At 39.6% G+C, this 20381-nt stretch overlaps 1 protein-coding gene and 1 pseudogene across 1 annotated transcript in view; one reads left to right on the forward strand and one right to left on the reverse strand.

Moving 5' to 3' along the window:
• Positions 1-20381, reverse strand: part of Xkr4 (XK related 4) — a 419460-nt gene that overhangs the window by 289394 nt on the left and 109685 nt on the right. The window lies entirely within an intron of this gene.
• Positions 18950-19675, forward strand: LOC114684301 (annotated as a pseudogene).

The raw sequence follows: 20381 nt of genomic DNA on the forward strand, positions 1-20381 counted from the left end.
ATCCACATTCTGAAAAAACGATCTCATTTGTTGATCCTAGACTGTATAGAGACATGCAACTTCACATACTATGTATGTATACACATGCAGGGAAGCAGAAAGGAGCTGGAGGAAGCAAAAAAACAAAAACAAAAACAAAAACAAAAAAACAAAAAACAAAAACAAAAACAAAAAAACAAAAACTGGGAAAACAGGGTGGGGTGAGAGAGGGAAGAGCATGAGGCATAAATAAGGTCCTAGTATGCAACACACTTGAGAAAGACTATCTTTATGGAAATCAGTACTACACACACTGAGTACATGCCCATAAAATGTTAATTAATAGGGCCAGAGAGATGGCTCTGTAGTTAAGAGCAGGCATTTCTCAGTCATGAGGAGAATGTTCAGATAGATATCAACATGCTCAGAGACTCTGGGTATCCCCCCAAACACCTATAACTCCAGCTCTGGGGTGGGGGCAGAGACGGGAGGATTGTTGACTGAGAGCAAGTCCACATTTCAGGAAGAAAGCTTGCTTCAAAGGAATAGGTGGCAAAGAGTGACAGAGAAGGATACACACCACCCTCTTCTGGCCTCTGCATGCATGCACACATGTGTATGCCTATAAACACATGCACATACATGTGAACACCCTCACACATGAAACCACATGTACACACACACATGCACCTACATGTACACAGATTTTAAAATGGAAAAATATTTTGTAAAAAATGTTAATTAAAAAATTAAATCCTATGTATTTTATGGAGCATAGACATGTTAAAAATATATAGATAAACAACAAAAAAGGAAAACTGTAACTTTCCTTTATCCTTGAGGTGCCCAGAGACAGGAGAAGAAGTTAATTTTAGTTTCATGCACTTGTCATTCACAGAAAGATACAGTGGAAGCTATTTCTCAGAAAAGTGCAGTCATTGACTAGTTTACACTCCTCTGTGCCTCTGATTTGGCTTTTTAAAAGGATATGTACTTGAGAGGGATTCAACACTTGATGGGCTCTGAGAGCTTACGGGTTTGCAAGCTTAGGGTTCTGATGTTTTCTGATTTCCCTGAAAGTGACTGGACACGGGCCATCACTAATTATGCAGACAGAGATATTCTTTTCCGAGTCCAGCCAAAACTGAGATATTTTGATTTTCCTGAGCTCTTTGCTAGACAGATCAATTTTGAGAAAGCTTGGAAAATTAAAGCCAGTGAGGCCCACTTGCTCCACTCCACTTCCACTGACTACACTTCTGCTCATCTCCGCTGCAGGGGACCTGTGCAATGCAAGTCTCAGGGTCCGCTGCCAACAACAACTTGCTGCTTGGCTTGAATTACAAACATCCTGAGTGAAATGAGAAGGACAGATTCTGAATGGGAAAGGGACAAAGACCTATGCATGGCAGGACCATGGATGGGTAAATGAGCTAGCATTTACTGTGTGAGAACCAGCAAAACCACAGAGCTGTCAAGAGGCACCTTAGATACTGCCTCCTGTGATTACTTGAGAAGATGGTAAGTCTTGAGTGCTTGAGAAGCAGCTTGAAGAAATGCCAGATTCTAACAAGGAGTTCACAGCTCTCCTGCTTTGCAAAGCTCATGTCAGAATAAACCCTGTCTGTCTGCAAAGAAAGAGGATGATTACTCCTAGAGTTTGGTATGTTCTTTGAAATTTTGCTTGGTGAATCTCACCATCTTTAAGACTAGTGTGTCTTTGAATGTGGGGTGCTTGGAAGCCTGCCCTTTGTGCCTTAGAAGTGAAACTCATTTCTCCACAGCACCAAGAGCTCCTCAATAAGCCAAACCAGGACTCAGGGCATGAAAGAAGGATACTTCTTTTTACAAGAATGTAATATCTTAAAATTATGGAATTATTGCCTATTGTTTGTTCAAATTCTCAACTGCGTCAAAATTATATGATGGTTTACATAAAAATGTATTGCAGCTGAAAATGGAAATGTTCTGAATGAAGGTTCACCTAGTGAAGAAATGCAGCATCTGTGACCAGGGCTGTGGGAATTATTGAAAGCTTGTTTCAAAACAGATGTGGAATTTTCCTGTCTTTTACATTGGAAAGGTGATGATTTTGATATCTCCTTAAATTTTAGGTCATCTTCTACTGTTTAGTTTCTGTATAAAAACTAAACAGAATTCTTCTTCATAGAAGATGCTCTTTGATCTTAAAGCACATCTTGTGGCATAATTGTATCACTTGTTACAAAAATGGGCTTTCATAACCATGTGAACCCAAGCCTTAATTCCACTCTTTCAAAGCTGTGAGACACTGTGCAGATAATTACACTTTCTTAGCTCTGATTTTTCTATCTTTAGAGACAGTAAAGTAACACACAGTTTACTGGACCTTCTGAGAAGTAAATGCAGTTTCACTGTTGAGCACAGACCTACAGTTCCCTTCCTGCACTTCTTGTTACCTTTTGAGAGAAAAGGTTTTGATGCAAAAGAAAAGGAAAGAAGCAGGGAGAGTTAGAATGGTGGTCTGTTGTTTGTTTTTGTTGCTCAAACACCCTCTAGAAAATCCTCTTTTATGTTTATATTTGCTCCATTACATTACATAATCTTTCCCAGAGCTCAGTATCACTTGGATTGAATTCTTCAGTTTTAACCAGAGGATATTAAATGGTATATAGGGGATCATATATACCACCAGTGGTATGTAAGTTAGCTCTAGTGTTGTTATAAACTGATATAGTAATATCTCTTAAAACTGAGCCTGTGAGTGCTGTCTGAATTTGTCTATTCCTGAGTGGATGTATAATGCAGAGATATCATGGAATTTTGTGGTATAATCCAAGCAATAGATTATTGATAAAAAAAATGAATCACTAGTAATTATAAGCGAATGAATCACAGCTACAAGCCAGTTACAGAAATTGACACGATTTCTTTTAATTTTAGACAAAATTTTAGCTTTTAGGCAAAAATGCTATAGATGATCGAGTCTTAGTTTTGTGATTCTGCATTTGCTTTTGGAGGTGGGGCCTCATTTTGGAGTCCAGACCATACTGAAACTCATTGTGTAGCCTAGGGTAACCCTAAAATTCATGGCAGTCGTTTTACCTTAGCATCCTGATTGCTGGGATTCCAGGCATGAACCACTCCACTGACTTTGAGCCTATTAATTAGTTTTGAGTGATGTTTTGGATTAATCAACACCTCAAAAGCATTCTTAAGCAAACTCAATAGTATTGGATATTTGGATATTTTGTTTTGGTTTTAAAGGAAATATTTCTAATATTTCACTATTAAAAGCATGCTGTACGTTTCTAGTAAATGCCCTTAGCAAGATAAGGTAGAATGTTTTTGTGCTTAACTCTGAGAACTTTTCAATTATGATTAGTTGTTGAACTTAATACATTTTTATACCCTACAAGAGGATTATTAAATAAAGGTTTTAAAGTGATAATTCCAAGAATCAGAGGTTTTAAAACTCCATTGTCTATTATTACAGAAGTTATATTTGTACATTTCCTAATATTAAAATTTTCTTATGTTCTAAAATGAATCCAATTTTTGTTAGATATGATTTGCAAATATTTGGTAAAGTAATTTTACATATATATGTGAGTATAATTTGCCTGTAACATTTTGATCTTGTACAGTTTCAGTATCATACATTGAATTAGGAGTGTGATCACTTGTTACCCTTCAATGGAAAAATGTAAGGCTGGCTGACATATTTCTTTGCTGTTAATTCTAGAGGAAAGCATTGTCATTTGACACATTCCTCAGAAAACTTCACTGAACCAGAATAAATTATTTGTCCTTTATATGTTTTGAACATTTAGAATCAATTTTAATTTCTAAAGGATGATGGAGTTCTGATCTATCCCATGAGACACTCTCACCACTTGAATAAGGAATAAGTGAACCAAGAAAGTTGGCCTGGGAATTAGGAATTTTATTATAACATCATACTTTAACCCTCAGTTATTTTAACAGTCACAACAAAAAAATGTTAGAATTCACAATATAGGAATTATAAACTGGCAGTGGATTGCAATTGACTATCTTATACTACTAAAGAACAGCCCGGAGAAAACATGTCTGGCATTCTCTCATGTTTTGTTCTAAATATGGGCACTTCAGGAATTCAGTTCTCTTGGACATCAAGAAAAATAACTTGTCAATAAATGATGTTTTGTTCTATTTTGATATTTTTCCCAGTGAAGAGCATGAACGCCCCCCCCCCCCTTTCCTACACTACTGCCCAGTGAGCTGCAGACAAACGGCGTTCACCACTTCACCCTCCAGCTTAGGTACCAGGGACATTACACTATAAAAACCTCATGATCAATGTGATTACATGGCTTGCTTACCTAATTTTAGGGCTTTAAAATGAAAACCCACCAGGTCTTAATATAAAGCATAAATAAAATATTCTATTGTGAGAATTTAATCATATTAAAGTACAGGCAAATTAAGAAGTTGAATATGCCAGTATTGCTGTTTTTCTTGATTGATTAGTTTAGAAACAGTCTTGCCTTTATATATGTGTAATGGTCAGTATTTTTCAAGTTGGCTCACTATGTAGAAAACAAAAAGTCCTGAGACATAGAATAGATCAAATGATACATAAGACCAAGAGACACAGGAAGCACACTTGGGTTAGTGAGGATGTTAGGGTTAAGTAAGCAGATAGCATATTTTAGAGGTGATGGGAAGGGTGAGCAGCCAGCATTGCATAATAACTTGAAAGGATCAAATCTCCATAGGAAATGGCTACACAATGGCAATTAACATAACAGCAAAAGAATGCATGATATTCTTGTACTGGCAAAGACTGTAAGAAAATGGTAAATCCCACATCAGGCTCTGGAAATAAGAAAAGAATTGCAAAACTGGAATGCCAATATGTATCTGTTTCTTCTGAGACTGAAATACATATTTTCTATCCCAGTTTTATTGGATATTCTTTATTGTTTGCAAGATATAAAATAAATAATTTGTATCTTATAATATGCAATTGTTTTCAGAAAATTATACTTTAGTATTCCAACATTCTTTAAAAAAATTGTTCTCATATCTTTAAAAATTCAGCATTCCTCAGTAATTATGATGCTTTTTAATAGTTTAGCTATTGTTAAAATCTGATATAAATACTGGGTGAGGAGCAGGTAGCAATTTTATCCAAAGGTTGGGGCTAACATGGAACAAGCACAATGTTGCTTTGATGAGACTTACTTTTATATGGATGTCATGAATAGTGCTTATATTGGCATCTGGATGTATAAAGCTGATGTAACAAGGCAATGAGGAATGCTTATGGGAATATCCCTTTTGGTTTCTGCACCTGAAACTAGTATACTGATATTTGACTGAGTGGGGCATACTTCAAACTCAGCTCTACACAGCTCTATCACACTTACTGCAAAAAGGGAAACAAAACTTTTAACTACAGAGAACTACTTTCCCAATTCTTTCACATTATCAAATTAACCAAATTATCAAAGGAAAATCTTACTAATTATCAAAACTGGAAAACTGAAACTGAACCAGTGAGGGGGCAGTGTGTTGTGAAAGAAGCATTATTGACTTCCTATCTGCAGACATCCTGACAAGCACCTGCTGAAGAGGCAGGCTGTACCTGGACCCTTCATCTGTAAAACGGTCATTTTGAAAAAATTATTTGGTCTAATGTAGTTAATTAGCTTACAAGCCTATATCTAATTTAGAGGATTCAATCAAATTTTCATCTTCTATGAAAGACATAAAAGGCAAAATTACAATAGTTCAAAGAATAAATGTGGACACACTTTGAGCTTAGTTCCATTAAGACTCCTCTATACCTCAAAGCTAAGTTGTCTAACCAACTAATACTTTAAATATCAAACCAGAATTTCCTCAGGTTTTTTATTATTTTAATCATTGCTTATTAACTCGCCCTTTTATTTACTGATTAGAAATGAAAATATACAAAGCTGTAATGATTATTATAGGGATGCTTTAGATAACACATTAGGAAACCTTGCTCATGAGTACATGTCTTGTCAGAAAGAGAAATACAAATGACAAGCCCAGCACAAATGTAGGAGACAAAAATTCTACAACAAATGAAGTCTGTGATTCTTGGTCCAGGCTTCTGAGTGGGTTTGTTGTCCAACCTATGAAGAAACACTGGAACTCTTTCCATAATGACATCTGCAGAAACACACATCCTTCCAACAATTCTCTACTCTTGACTCAAAACTACTTAGATTTACATAGGCTAAAAAGTCTCAAAATAGACCTTCCATTTAAGTCATTTATAAGGGTATAGCAAGAATCTAAGGCCCTCCTTACCTCTCTTTGGGAAATGGACTGCTCTAGGATATGAGTACTGTCCTAAGGGGTATATGTCATGTGACTAAAAGGAGTAAAAGGATTTGTGGCCAGTGAAGCATACATGTAGCTACATATAGCAACCCATACCTGGCTTTGTGGCCTGATTACCAGCACAAGCCTCTTGCAGAACTTGGGAACCCCAAATGGATTTAATGTTAGTCAGTTTCTATTGCTGTAATAAAATGTGTGAAAAGTCAATTTAAAAGAAGAAAGATTTACTTCCACAATTTCAGAGGTTCTGGTCCATGGTCACTTGTTCTATCATTATGGGGATGGGATGAGGGACAGTGTCATGGTAAAGAAGACAGAGTAGAACAGAATGGATTATCTCACAGTAGCTGGGTAGCAGGGAGAAAAAAGGAGGCAGAAACAAGGTGTTCTTTGAATGCACACTCTCAGTGACCTCCTCCCTCCAACAGTCCCAGCTCCTACAAACTCACAATAATGTCATCAAATTGTGAATTTTTCAATGGGTAACCCATTGATGAAGTCAGAGTCCACATAGTTCAATCACCTCTCTCAGATTAAATCTGCCTTCTGAAGATGGAGACTTTAACAGGGTTACTGAGCAGGTCATCTATCCAGTCAGTAGTCTGACCTGTTCCAAAGACTCATGTTCTCTATATGTCAAATTATAACAAGTAAACAAGGAGATTACAGAGAAACACAAGTCATTTCCACTGAGACAGGGCCATAGAGTTCTTTCAAGGAGGTCCAATCCAGAAAATGAACTGTTATTCATCTCAAACACCCTGTCGTTGCTCAGAAACAGAGCAATCATGTAGCTTGGTAGCATGTCCAGGGGCTGAGTCTGCTCTGCCCAAGCTCCAGGCTGCGGCATACCATCCTTTTGGCCCTACTTAGCAGCAACATTTTCCCTGTCCACCACAGTCTTCACTCAACCTGTCATTCCCTGTCTCTAGTTCCACCTCTCTCCACCAAGCACTCACTGCTCTGTTCCTCTCTCTTACCCAACTCTCCATCCAATATTCATGTGTTATAGTGGCATTACAAACTTCAGTGTGTCATATAGTATATATTTTTGCCCAAATAGCTTTACATGCAGATATTCATTGCAATGGATCTTTGATCTGGTTCAAGGTTTCTGGTTTCTGAAGCACCATAAATACTGAACCATTGCAGAGACTTGTCTAGGATATCCTGCTGTTGTCCAGAGTCAGGGTGATGCTGAGGCTACTCAGGACATCTAGTGGCAGGTTCAGTGAGAGCTCCTGGCTGCTGCGCATCTCCCTGCCTTCAATGTCTGCCACCTGGAGGATCACCATACTAGACCTTAATGCTTATAGCCCAAGGTCAGTGCCCCTCCCAGCAGGGAAACCAGCATGGGCTGCAGCCACAGTGGCTCTATGTTGGGTGTGAGCTAGTGGGCCTAGAATAGGCTCTATTCAGTAAGGACATGTTTCTGCAGGAGCTTCAGGCTGCTGAACACCACCCTGTTCTTGGTCCCAGTGCCAATGTATGACTATAGTACTTGTAAGCTGCAGGCAGTGCATATTAATATCAACATCATAGTACAAAACATTCCAACTTTTAAAAATCTCAGTTTAAAAATATTCTAACACTTTTAAAAGTTTAATCTCTCTCTCTCTTTGTTTCTTGTTTTGTTTTCAAGAAAGGGTTTCTCTGTGTGGTTTTGGTGCCTGTCCTGGATCTCACTCTATATACCAGGCTGGACTCAAACTCACAGAGATCTGCCTGCCTCTGCCTCCCAAGTTCTGGGATTAAAGGCATGTGCCACCACTGCGCAAAAGTTCAATCTCTTCAATTCAAAGTCTCCTTAAAATTCTTGTGGATGAACAAGAAAGGAAAGTTTATAGATTAATAAGTGGTGTGTTCTGTGTCAAGTTGACAAAGGGTCAATTGTTCTGGTTGGACTTTGTCAACACAAAACTAGACATATCTGGGAAGGGAGAATCTTAATTGAAAACATAGCTCCATAAGATTGACCTATAGGTACGCTGAGCGGTGATGGCGCATGCCTTTAATCCCAGCACTCGGGAGGCAGAGGCAGGCAGATCTCTGTGAGTTCGAGGCCAGCCTGGTCTACAAAGCGAGTTCCAGGAAAGGCACAAAGCTACACAGAGAAAATCTATCTCGAAAAAACAAAACAAAACAAACAAACAAAAAAGATTGACCTATAGGTAAGTCTGTGGGAGTATTTACCAGATTAATGATTTATTGATGATTGATACTGGTGGTGCCTAGAAGGTATAAGAAACCAGCAAGACATGAGGAACAAGCAAGTAAGCGGCATTACTCCATGGTCTCTCTTCAGTTCCTGTTTCCAGTTTCTTCTCTTGAATTCTTGCCCTGACCTCCTTTTAATGATGGACTGTGATGTGGAAGTGTGAACAAAACACTCCATCCCAGTTGCTTTTGGTCATAGTGTTTTGTCACAGCAATAGAAACCCTGACTGAGACAGGGACTGGGGGAGCATGACACACAGGATAACATAGGGTATAATACACAAGTGACAGCTATTGGATACAGGGCAAAGGCTAGCAGGCAATCAACTCTGCTCATTTTTACAATGAATCTAGCTGAGACCAATTGTGACATGCATTCCACTTGCTTGTCACTTTATTCAACACTCTGGTAGCTTACTCTCTATGCCAAGCTCTACTCCTCACATTATTTAGCCTGAAACTATTTGAATTTTCTATACCCAATAAGAACTCAATAGAGTGGTGCTGTGGAATAATCCCTTTGTACACTGGGAAGATTTGTTGCTGTGATTGGTTTAATAAACATGTTGACTGACCAATAGCTGATCAGAATAAGGTTAGGTGGGAAAGCCAAATTGAAAATGCTGGGAGAAAGAAGGGCAGAGTCCCTGGGGTCACCAGCCAGATGCAGAGGGAGCAGGAGATGAACATGCCATTCTAATAAAGGTGCTACCACCAGGCAAAGTATAAATAAGGAATATGGGTTAACTTAAAATGTAAGAACTAGTTAGTAATAAGCCTGAGCTTTTGGCCAAGTATTTTTAATTAATATAAGCCTCAGTGTGTTTATTTAGGAGCTGCTGGTGGGACAGAAACTTCCACCTACAGAGTGGTTTCCCCAGTCATTTCAAATGCTCAAGCCTTCAGGATAACTACTTCACTTCAGGTTGGCTGCTAAGGTTATCTTCTGAAGGTCAGAGAGCAAGCAGCACCATTCTGAAGACCTTTCAAAAATTTGGAAATCTCTATTTCCTATGCTTGCTCTACTGGATTTTATAAGCAGAATTGACAAATGGGATTACATGCAATTAAAAAGTATCTGCACAGCAAAAGAAATTCTCAGATAGAAAGACAGAACATTTCCAGGTGAGCTGGAAAGTACGCTAAAGGAGGTCACTAGTAAGCTAAAAGCTGAGCAAAGGCCAGTTCCCCACTGACAAAAAAAAGAAGAAAGTCCTGAGCAGCAAATCAATCATCCAGAGAAGCATAAAAGTTCCATGACTAGTAACACTCAGAATGTTCGATGTTCATCCAGAGTCACTGGAGCAGCATTGGAAGTGAATTAATTCTATGAAGAAGCCTTTCAGGGCATTGGTCCAGCCTAAAATCTACATTGTTGAGCCTTTGCTTCCAGTTTTTTTTGAGGCAACTCTGAGTTTTCCTTAGCAGCCACTTTGCTCAGGTCCTATAGTCATCACATCCAGGAAGACTGTAAGCCAATTGGTTGAAATGAATATTAAATCTTTAAATTCTTTTGTCCATGACAAACTATATATACCGTAGATTTTTACAAAAGTTATTATTTTCTGTGTATTAGTGTTGTCTGTATGTACATGCAGTGCCTACAGAAGCCAGAAGAGGGTGCTGGAATCCTTGGAACTAAAGCTACTAAATTTGTGAGTCTATGTATATGCTGGGAACGAAACCTGGGTCCTCTGCTAGAGCAGCAAGTGCTCTTAACTGCAAGCTGTCTCTTCAGCCCCATGTATTTAAGAACATGAGAAAGGTTAAGTTCTGGTTTTCAAAGTCCTGCACATTCAGAATCAATTCTTTTGTGAGGATTTCATGTTTATTAGAATCTGAATAGTTCTGGGCACCAGATCTTTCTTCATCACACTATTTGTCTAAGTGGGGAAATTTCTTGAGCCATTACTGTCTAATGAGGCAATATTGAGCAAAACAAAACCATCAAATCCTATAAATAAAGAAATCATGGCTCAGTTTTAGCAGACAAAGACCAATAATGCCTTATTGACTACATGACTTTTTATTAATAAATCAAGCAACATGAATAAGACCTTAAGGTAATGATTGGAATCCCTCTCCCTACAAATGTCTTTACTGCAGGCAATGAGAGCCTAGATGCATTGACTAGTCATACATGGCTATAGCATTTTCTAACAATATCAATTTCAAATTTGTATACAATATAAAACAACTCACCCTTCCTCCTGCTGTCCCAGCTTCGCGAAAAGAGACCTACTTCCTGTCGGTTCGTTTTTTTTATAGTATGTCGTTCTGCCTTCTCATTGGTTGTAAACCCAAACACATGACTGCCTCGTCACTGTCTGAATGTACAGCCCCCTAGGTCTTAAAGGCATATGTCTCCAATGCTGACTGTATCCCTAAACACACAGAGATCTTATGGGATTAAAGGCGTGTGCCACCACCGCCACACTCTTGCTATGGCTCTAATAGCTCTGACCCTGAACACACAGATATCTATGGGATTAAAGGCGTGTGCCACCACCGCCATACTCTTGCTATGGCTCTAATAGCTCTGACCCCCGGACAACTTTATTTATTAACATACAATCAAAATAATATTTCAGTACAATTAGATTACCACCACACATGGCTATTGCAGAGCCTCTCCTGAACCCCCCAAATGCTGGCTTTCAATATGGCCTTACAATTGTCCTTCCTTTCACATGAAACACTGGGCATCTCTAGAAAAAGTCTAAGGCTTGACTGTTGCTCACAGTTATGAAGTCTCCTGAGAATGTCACAGGTTGACATCATGGAAACAAGAAGCATGAGAGGGGTTACACACAGACTAGAAGGCAGGCTGCAGGCTGTCCAGCAGTGGTGTGCTTGGTGCCAAGTTACAAAAATTCCTAGAAATGCTATGAGATAAGTGACAGTTTCTATTTCTCTGGAATCCAGAGAGGACAGCGGTACTTAAACATAACATAGCATTCTTCTCAGTGCTCAGGTTAAACCAAGCTTCATTATCACAGCAGGACTCTACCAACATAGCAATTGTTGACATAGAATCATCCCAGTGATGTGACAATCATCCAGCAGCATTGTCTTTTCAATTTGACTGCAGCCAGGACTGCTTTTGATTCCTTTTTGTCTGTACTGTCTGTAGATATATGTTGAAAATACTGAGAGTAAAAATCCTAGTCTCTTCAAGGCTTTTGCCCAAGAGATCTAAAGTAAGCTTCATTAATTTGATTTATGTGAAAATTCATATTTGTTTCATTGCCTTAGTTGGATTCAATGCAAATCACTAAAGCAGCAACAATAGAACCTCTAAAGAGAGCCGTGCCATGCTGCTTTCCATAAGAAATGGTATCCAAGTAGTAACGTTAATTAATACATGCTAATAAAACGTTTTAGTTAAGTCTGCTCTGTGTTGTCGACTAGAATTCAATATTGGCATAGCTTAGAGGAAGTTCAGAATATAAAGTTATGTCTGAATTTTCCACCTCATAGTTAATTGTTTTATCCATTCTTAAAACATAAAAACATTATTGTTTCTGTTGATATGTACCATGGAAACAAGCAGGTAACACTCAGGTACAGAGGTAACCATGCCACATACACCTGTCACACACAACACTGTTTCCATTTAATAGTAAAATACAATGCTGAGCCATGTCACTGTAACAACATATTGCAAACTGAATTAGAAAAAGAAATGGATTCACTGGATAGGTAAAATAATTTAAAACTGCAAGCCTGTAGTGCTTGGAAAAGCACAGTTGCTCCTATTTCCAGACACACTTTTACTGATATTTTCATATATAACTTTCTTCCTAATTTGATCAAGTATAAACTGTTGGGTTACCTAAATTCCATACCAAGGGTTTGGAGCATTAACATATTTGTTCTTGATTTCCTGACTGCCTTTCTCCTGACCATCTCTTCCTCAGCTAGAAATGAGATATGCTTTATCCTCTCAGAACTGTCTATTGTAAGCAACACAGAGAAGAAGTAAGAACTGAGCGCTCTGGAATGAGGCACCGTGTTTGATACAAGCTTCCATGGCCTGTCTGCCATGGGACTTCAGGAAGTAATGTAACTTCCTAAAGCCTCAGTTTTTCCATGTGAAAAGTGCAGGCACTACCACCTGCCTCAAACCCACATCACAAAAGTTAAGGACCAGTGTTTGAAATGTTTGGTATAATATACACTGCGTGCTAAGTTCTAGAGAAATGTTGGATGTTGTTTTCCAGGGGCTCTCTTTGTCCCCACCAAATTCCCCATTGATTTGGAGAGAGGAAATTTTGTTTGTTGTTCCAGTATTACTGGTCCACTGCTATGATCAGGAGACCAGGATGCAAAACAGACTATAAACTCAGAGTTTAACAACAGTTGTGATCCATTACTTTCTGACTGCAGCTCATCAGTGTCTCTGAGCCAGTTTCCTTCTCAGCACAATGGAAATAAGACCTGCAAACAGGCCCAGTGTAGCGATGAAGTAAAACAACATGCACAAAAGTCTTTCACAAAATTGCACAGCACCTGAGAGGTGGAAATTGTTACTAATGAACATTTAAAATAAATGGATATGATGAAGTTGATGTTGATAGTGAATAAATTACTTACTGTTGTAGTATATTATTTTAAGTTGTGTTACTTTTGTTTATGTTGCATTTGTTTAACTCTGTGAAGCTGCATTACTTGCCTGTTTAAAATACCTGATGGTCTAATAAAGAACTGAACAGCCAAGTAGCAAGGCAGGAGAAAGGATAGGTGAGGCTGGTAGGAAGATAGAATATATAGAAGGAGAAATTTGGGGGAAGAGTAAAAAGCAGGAGAACAAGGAGAGGAGGATGCCAGGGGCCAGCCACCCTGCTACACAACCAGTCACAGAGTCAGAGTGAAAGTAAGATACACAGAGATAAGAGAAAGGTAAAAGCCCAGAGGCCAAAGATAGACAGGATAATTTAAGAAAAACTGGCAAGAAACAAGCCAAGCTAAGGCTGTGCATTTATAATTAAGAAGAAACCTCCTTGTTATTTATTTGGGAGCTGGGTGGCAGGCCCCCCAAAAGAGCCAAAGAGCAAAAATGACCAATAACAACTTACTATTTTCTGTCAGCCAGACACAGTATTAAGTACTTTAGGTGTATAACCTACTGATAAGTGTAACTGAGAAAAGAAATTACCCAGTTTTGCAATTTGAATCGCTGATTGTTGATTTGAAACTTTCTTCATTTACTTTTTAACAGTGTTAACTAGTCTAAAGCAGTTTAGAGAGGAGCCTTGGGCCTTGTGTGCTTACCTCTAGCAATATAAAGACCATTCTTTGCAAATGTGTAAGAAGCAGTCTATGACTGCACACACTGCTACATCTTGTTGTCTCCAAAACTTTTTACATTCTCACATGTGGGCTGAATGACAGCTTTACTTTATTTTCCATCTTCAACTGCAGAAGCTGAGGCTTTTGTGTCTTGTTGAACAGTTAGACTGCTAATTTGTTAATCTTAACATCCAAGGATATTTTGTGTTCCCATAATATCCCCCACCATAACACATTCACAGAGGGTTAGGGCATTTGCTGTTTATATACTAGTTTTCCAGAAATATCATAGCCCCCACTTATATTCTGAGGTTGTATATTGTGCAACTACAGGTTATGGTTCATTTTATAATAGTTATTATCACAAATTTGGAATTGATAGGAACATATTTTTTAATATTTTATAAAAAGGAGTCTGGTTTTTCTAACAAAATCATTATTTTTCTGTAATTTCTTAACTGATGACAAATAATATATATTCAAAAGTTAGAAGCATTTCTTAATTTATACAAAGGTGATTATGTGTTATATTTACATACATAAATATGCATGAATATTTTTACCTATAAATGTAAAAATTATCTATAAAATTTTACTTATAACATAAACATATTTCTCAACATAAACCCTACATAATTCAAATCTCATTATTAGTTTTAAATTGTTTTATGCTTTTATTGATTTTTTTTGAGAGAAGGTCTGGAACTCCTATAGCTCAGACTGGCATTGGCCTCATAGCTATCCTCCTGTCTCAGCTTCCCAAGGATTGGTTCACAATCATAAGCCATGATACTTTGCTTATTTTTAACTGATTTCACCATCTATGTGATGTTTCCTAAAGAATACATTGACATCCAAGAAGTTGTGTTTTAGATTTGACATCAAGCTATAAGCTACCCAGGCGAGGAAATCAGATGGAGCTTAATTTCACTGAATAGTCATTACTTCTATAAATCATCAGGACAACAAAGTGTAACATTTTGAGTAGACAGAGGCGGGGGCCTGGGTTGGAAAGAAAAGTTCTGAGGCCAGTGTCCTTTAGGTGAGAGCTTCGTTAACTTATAAGATCACACAGAACACAGGGTTTTAAATATAAGAACCTTTACTACCAGCAGAAAAGCAAGGTGTCTATTCTTAATGGTTTCTGAGAGAGGAAGCTCTTGCATAGTAAGGAAGCAGGCCTAGTTAACCATGACCAATGCTACATGACAGTGGTCACTGTTTGAGTAGGGAGTGGTGCTTGGCTAATGTGTGACCACAGGATATAATGCTGTCTGGTTGCTTTACTTCCCACCACCAGGGAAGAGGGTTCATCCTGTTCACAGCAGCAGAAGGCTGGTGGCTCTCAGGTCACAGAGACCTAATCTAACTGCTATGGATGGCAGATTCTGCATTACTTTTGGCTGCTACATTGGAATCTACCGCAATCAGCACAGAGATACCCTGACACTACGTGGAAGACAGACGTCCAGAGGAGTGGTTCTGACACTGGTGCACAGCAGCAGCTTTGTCTCACTGAAGCCACATTTAGGACACATTTCAACGCATTTAGGTTGGGAATTTACTTTTTCTGAGTGGCAGGACTTGTAGGCCACTTTCACATTAGAGCTTTGGTGAAAATTTCCTGCAATTTAAATCAGAGATTGTTAAAATTTAGCTAAGGCTAGTGCCTTGGCAGATCACATTTTAAAATTTAAATTGTAATTCTCATAAGTAGCTTATTTTATACATTTGTTTAATCACATCAAAGATACTCCAAAGATAATACCTTGTATCTATAAAAGAGTAAAGCCCCAAACTCCACTTTTTGTCCTAGCTCTTTAACAGTTCCTATGGTTGAGGATACTTCTTATCAAATGGTATTGATATGCCAACAAAGTCTTACGCAGAGAGGAGTCTGTCAACGTCTCACAGAGCCCAAGAGAATCAGATTTAAAACATCTAAGTGACTGAGACAATGACTGAACTGAATTAGCACCACAATGTCTGTAACTTTGTCACTTTCAAGTCTAAGTGGCATCATCACAGCAGGGAAAACCCAAGCCAGTCATCAGAGGTGCTCATCCTCATCATGTACATACACACACATGTGCCATGCACTCACACCTTTATCATGAGTGATGACACTTGTCTTGCATCCAGTGATGAGTGAAGAGGCAGCAGCTGGACATTCTTACTTCTAGGTAACCATATCACCTGCTTTGTGTAAGGAGAGATGGTAGCGGGGAAAGCCAGGGCCACCCTGTCTTCCTCACACTCTCTGCAGTCTTCTATGGTATGGGTATCTCCCAGAGTCATGTGTTGGAAGCTTGGTCTCCAGTGTGTGGAGCGGAGGGGTGAGTCTTTAGGAGGTAGAGTTTATTGCAAGGTCAGTTAGGTCATTAGAAGCATCGCCTGGAGGCATTAATGCTAGTCTCATTTCATTAGTTGTCTCCAGGGCATATGATTATAAGAGAGCAGGACTGTCCCTCTTCTAGCCTCAGTCTTCCGTTGTCAGCAAATGGTCCCTTCCTCTCTGTGTGCATCACACGATGCCACCACCATGATAGGAAATAGCTGAGAAGGAGTTTATGAGAGACTAAATAGATGGGCATCTGATCTTAGACTTCTAGCTCAAAAACAATGATAAATCAGCATCTTTTTAACATAAAGCACCCAGTTTCAGCAAACTGTAAAGGACCAAATATATTGCCATAAGCAATATTCAACATCATTTCCCCAGTCTCTGGTTCATTCATGTTCTCTCTTTCATCTCTGTCTCTCTCTAACTCGTGTGTGTGTGTGTGTGTGTGTGTGTGTGTGTGTGTGTGTGTATACATGCACCCTCATAACTATAGAGCCCTCTCTCCAGGCTCTTAATGTCCATTTGATACAAAAGAAAGATATAGATATAGATAATATTTTTCTTCTGATTCTTTTTGTTTGATTCTTTGACAGAGGGTCTTGTGCTGCATCCCTAGAACTTACTATGCAGCTCAATTTTGTATTGAACACACAATAATCTTCCTGTTTCAACCTTCTAAGTGTTGGGATTACAGGTGTGTACCACCATACATGGGTTCTTCTGATTATTTAAGTTCATTTGTTTTCCTATTTTTTCCAATACTTCAATTATATAGGTAAATCATATGTGATTTCACCTATGACATTTGCTTATAATCTGGTTGAAGTTTTTAATGTTCCAGGGAAATTATTCAGTGTTTAAAGTGTATTCAGTTATGAACTTTAAAAGCAGATTCATACACTATAGTGAGAACACAAGTGTGTGTGCATGTGGGAGTTACTGTATTCTCTGCAAAGAAGTAGGAGCCAGTTGCCTCTACATCCCCTTGCTGACTTACCTAGAATGGTCTTGCAAGCCACAGATTCTAAGCTACACAGGAAAAGGCTCTGATTCAGCAGGTTTGGGGGTGTTACCTAAGCTTTATTACTGGCAAAATAGAAGTATAACTCTAGGTAGCAATGGAGGAAGTGTGATGGCCAATTTCTTGTCAACTTGTCACAAGTTGGAGTCATATTGGAAGAGAAATTCTCATTTGAGTAAATGTCCTCACCAGACTGGTCTGTGGAAAAGCCTGTGGAGAATTTTATTAGTGATTGATGTGGGAGTGCCCAGCCCATTGTGGGTGGTATCACACTTAGGGAGGTAGTCATGAGATAGATAAGAAAGCTGGCTGAACAAGCCATGGGGAGCAAGCAAGTAAGCAGCACTCCTCCATGCTTCTGCTTTAGCTCCTGCCTCCAGTTTCTACCCTGACTTGGATGATGAGCTATAAGCTGTAAAATGAAATAAACCCTTTCCTCCTCACAGTGTTTTTGGTCATGATGTTTTAACACAGTAGTAGAAACCCTAATTAAAACAGAAATTGGCGCTGGGCAGTGGTGGCGCACACCTTTAATCCCAGCACTCGGGAGGCAGAGCCAGGCAGATGATCTCTGTGAGTTTGAGGATAGCCTGGTCTACAGAGTGAATTCCAGGAAAGGCACAAAGCTACACAGAGAAACCCTGTCTTGAAAAACCAAAAACCAAACAAAAACAAAAACAAAAAAACCCCCAGAAATTGGCACAAAGTCATGGGGTATTTTTGTGACAGACCTGGCCAAGTGTTTTATAAGAGGACTACGGTAGCATTTGAATTTTGGGCTGGAAAAACTACTGAGTGCTCAGAGCTCAGAGGGCTGTTCTGTGGGAGCTTGGCAGGTAAGAATGTTGAGAGCAGTACAGACAATGGTGTTTCTGAAGCTTCAGAGGAGAGCACAGACTCTTTCATGGCTCGTTACGTAATATATTGAATTAAGAATCAGTGGTTCTGGTCAGCTGGTGATAAATAAGTATAAGAGACCAGAACCACTAAAATGGAATCTTTGCTTTTCTGAGAAAATTAAAAATTTCTGGGAAGTATTTCTTCAGGCTCAACACACAAAGCATGTGGTTCAGAGTCAGGCAAGGCTGTACTTTGTATTGACAGCAGAACTTGGTAATGTGTAAACATCCCTTTGGTGGTACTGGTTTTGAAGGCATGAAGGGGTCATGGGGAGCAGCTGAGGCTTGGCACTGTCAGAGACCAGGAGAGGCCATTGGTGAAAGTACAACCTCGGTTGCATTAATAGCCTTGGGATTGAAGAGTTCATGGAGAGAGGCTGTGGCTTGCTTCCAGGTGGTAGGCTTAGAGGCCCTGAACAGTTCCTAGAAGAGGCTACTGTTGAAGGTGCAACCCAATAGCAGCTGAGACTCCTCAGTTTTGAGATGTCAGTCACATGAGATGATCACAGATGGCAGAAGCAGCTGTGAAGTGGAGCTGGCCTGAGCCACTGAGATGAAAACAAGCTGCATTTGCTGCAGAGAGCAGAGCTGTACCACTGCCGTCCCTTTGGAGCTTAGATCACTGAGTCCCAGCAGTCTGGCACTGACTTTTACACAGTTGGACTTGGGTTTTGCTTTGGTCTGATTGTGACTGTGTCCTGATTTTTCTCTCTTAGAATAAGAAAATACGGTGGAGTGCACTGGCCATTGTCGCCGTCGCCTTCCTCCTCCCCACACTCCAGACAATGGGGTGACTAGGCCCTCGGCCCTCGAGCCGAGACTTGTCTCTTATTTAGTTCTTGGGAACTCCTGGCCAATATGAGTGGTGTAGAGGAGAACAACTTCGAGGGCAGAGAGTCTCGCTCTCAGTCACAATCTCCAATGGGAACTCCTGCTCACGTAAAATCAGAGAGCAGGTCAGGATCTCGTAGTCCATCAAGTTTCCAAACATTCTGAATCCCATTCTCGATCAAGATCAAAATCCAGGTCAAGGTCAAGAAGGCATTCTCCTAGACGCTACACTTGGTCCCGGTCCCACTCTCATAGAAGACACTCTCAAAGTAGATCCTATATGCCCGAGTATCGTCGACCAAGAAGGCGAAGTCACTCTCCAATGTCTAATCGCAGAAGACATACAGGCAGCAGGGCAAATCCAGATCCCAACACTTGCCTGGGTGTCTTTGGCCTCAGTTTGTACACAACAGAGAGAGATCTTCATGAAGTATCTCTCGATATGGACCATTGAGTGGTGTCAATGCAGTTTATGATCATCGAACTGGAAGGTCCCGTGGATTTGCTTTTGTGTATTTTGAGAGGATAGATGACTCTAAGGAGGCTATAGAAAGGGCAAATGGGATGGAGATGGATGGTAGAAGAGTTCGTGCAGATTATTCTATCACCAAGAGAGCACACACGCCTACACCAGGCATTTACATGGGCAGACCGACTCATAGTGGTGGTGGAGGAGGAGGAGGCGGCGGGAGAGGAGGACGCAGTGGCGTCCCCAGGGTGGAGTGGAGGTTATATATGCTTGCCTCTTCCTGAATAAACTGAGCTTGTTGTTTTGACATTCTCCCAGAGTCTGTGTCATTGACTCTGCGCCTACTTGCCCCCCCCCCAAGGGAACAACAGCACAGGACCCTGCCACAATTGTACAGAGGGCCCAGATTTTCAAATCATGTACAGTGTCAGAGGAGACTTTAGGCTTTCAGGCATTGTGAGGACTGTCAAAATCACCATGAGTGTGTTTAGAGATGTACTAAATGCACTGTGCACAATGAGATGAAATTGAGACATCTGGGGCCGCTAGCAGAAGGGCATGGCTTAAAAGTGGTATGTTTGGGTGTCAAATGTAGATTTGTGATAGTTAATATTATTTGTCAACCCACGAGATATATAATCACCATGAAAACAAATATCTGAACATGTCTGTGAGTTTCTAAATTGCGTTAAAAGAGGTGAGAATACCTACACTGAATAGGGTGACAAAATAACTTGGGCTGGTAACTGGACTGGATAAGAAGGAACATCCATATGAGGACCAGCATCCTTCACTCTTGTGGATGCTCTATCATCACATATTATGCATGTCACAAGTTCCTATTCAAAGTTGTGCATGGCAGATATACATTCTCTCAAATACAAACGTTCTCTATGGATTAGAAAATGAGTCATAAAAGTGGTAATATTAAAAAAGACACACAACACTAAAGCCAAGTAACCAGGTAGGCTAACTTCAGATCTTCACCCC

This window comes from Peromyscus leucopus, chromosome 2, assembly GCF_004664715.2.
Source record: "Peromyscus leucopus breed LL Stock chromosome 2, UCI_PerLeu_2.1, whole genome shotgun sequence".
In the NCBI taxonomy this organism is placed as follows: Eukaryota; Metazoa; Chordata; class Mammalia; order Rodentia; family Cricetidae; genus Peromyscus; species Peromyscus leucopus.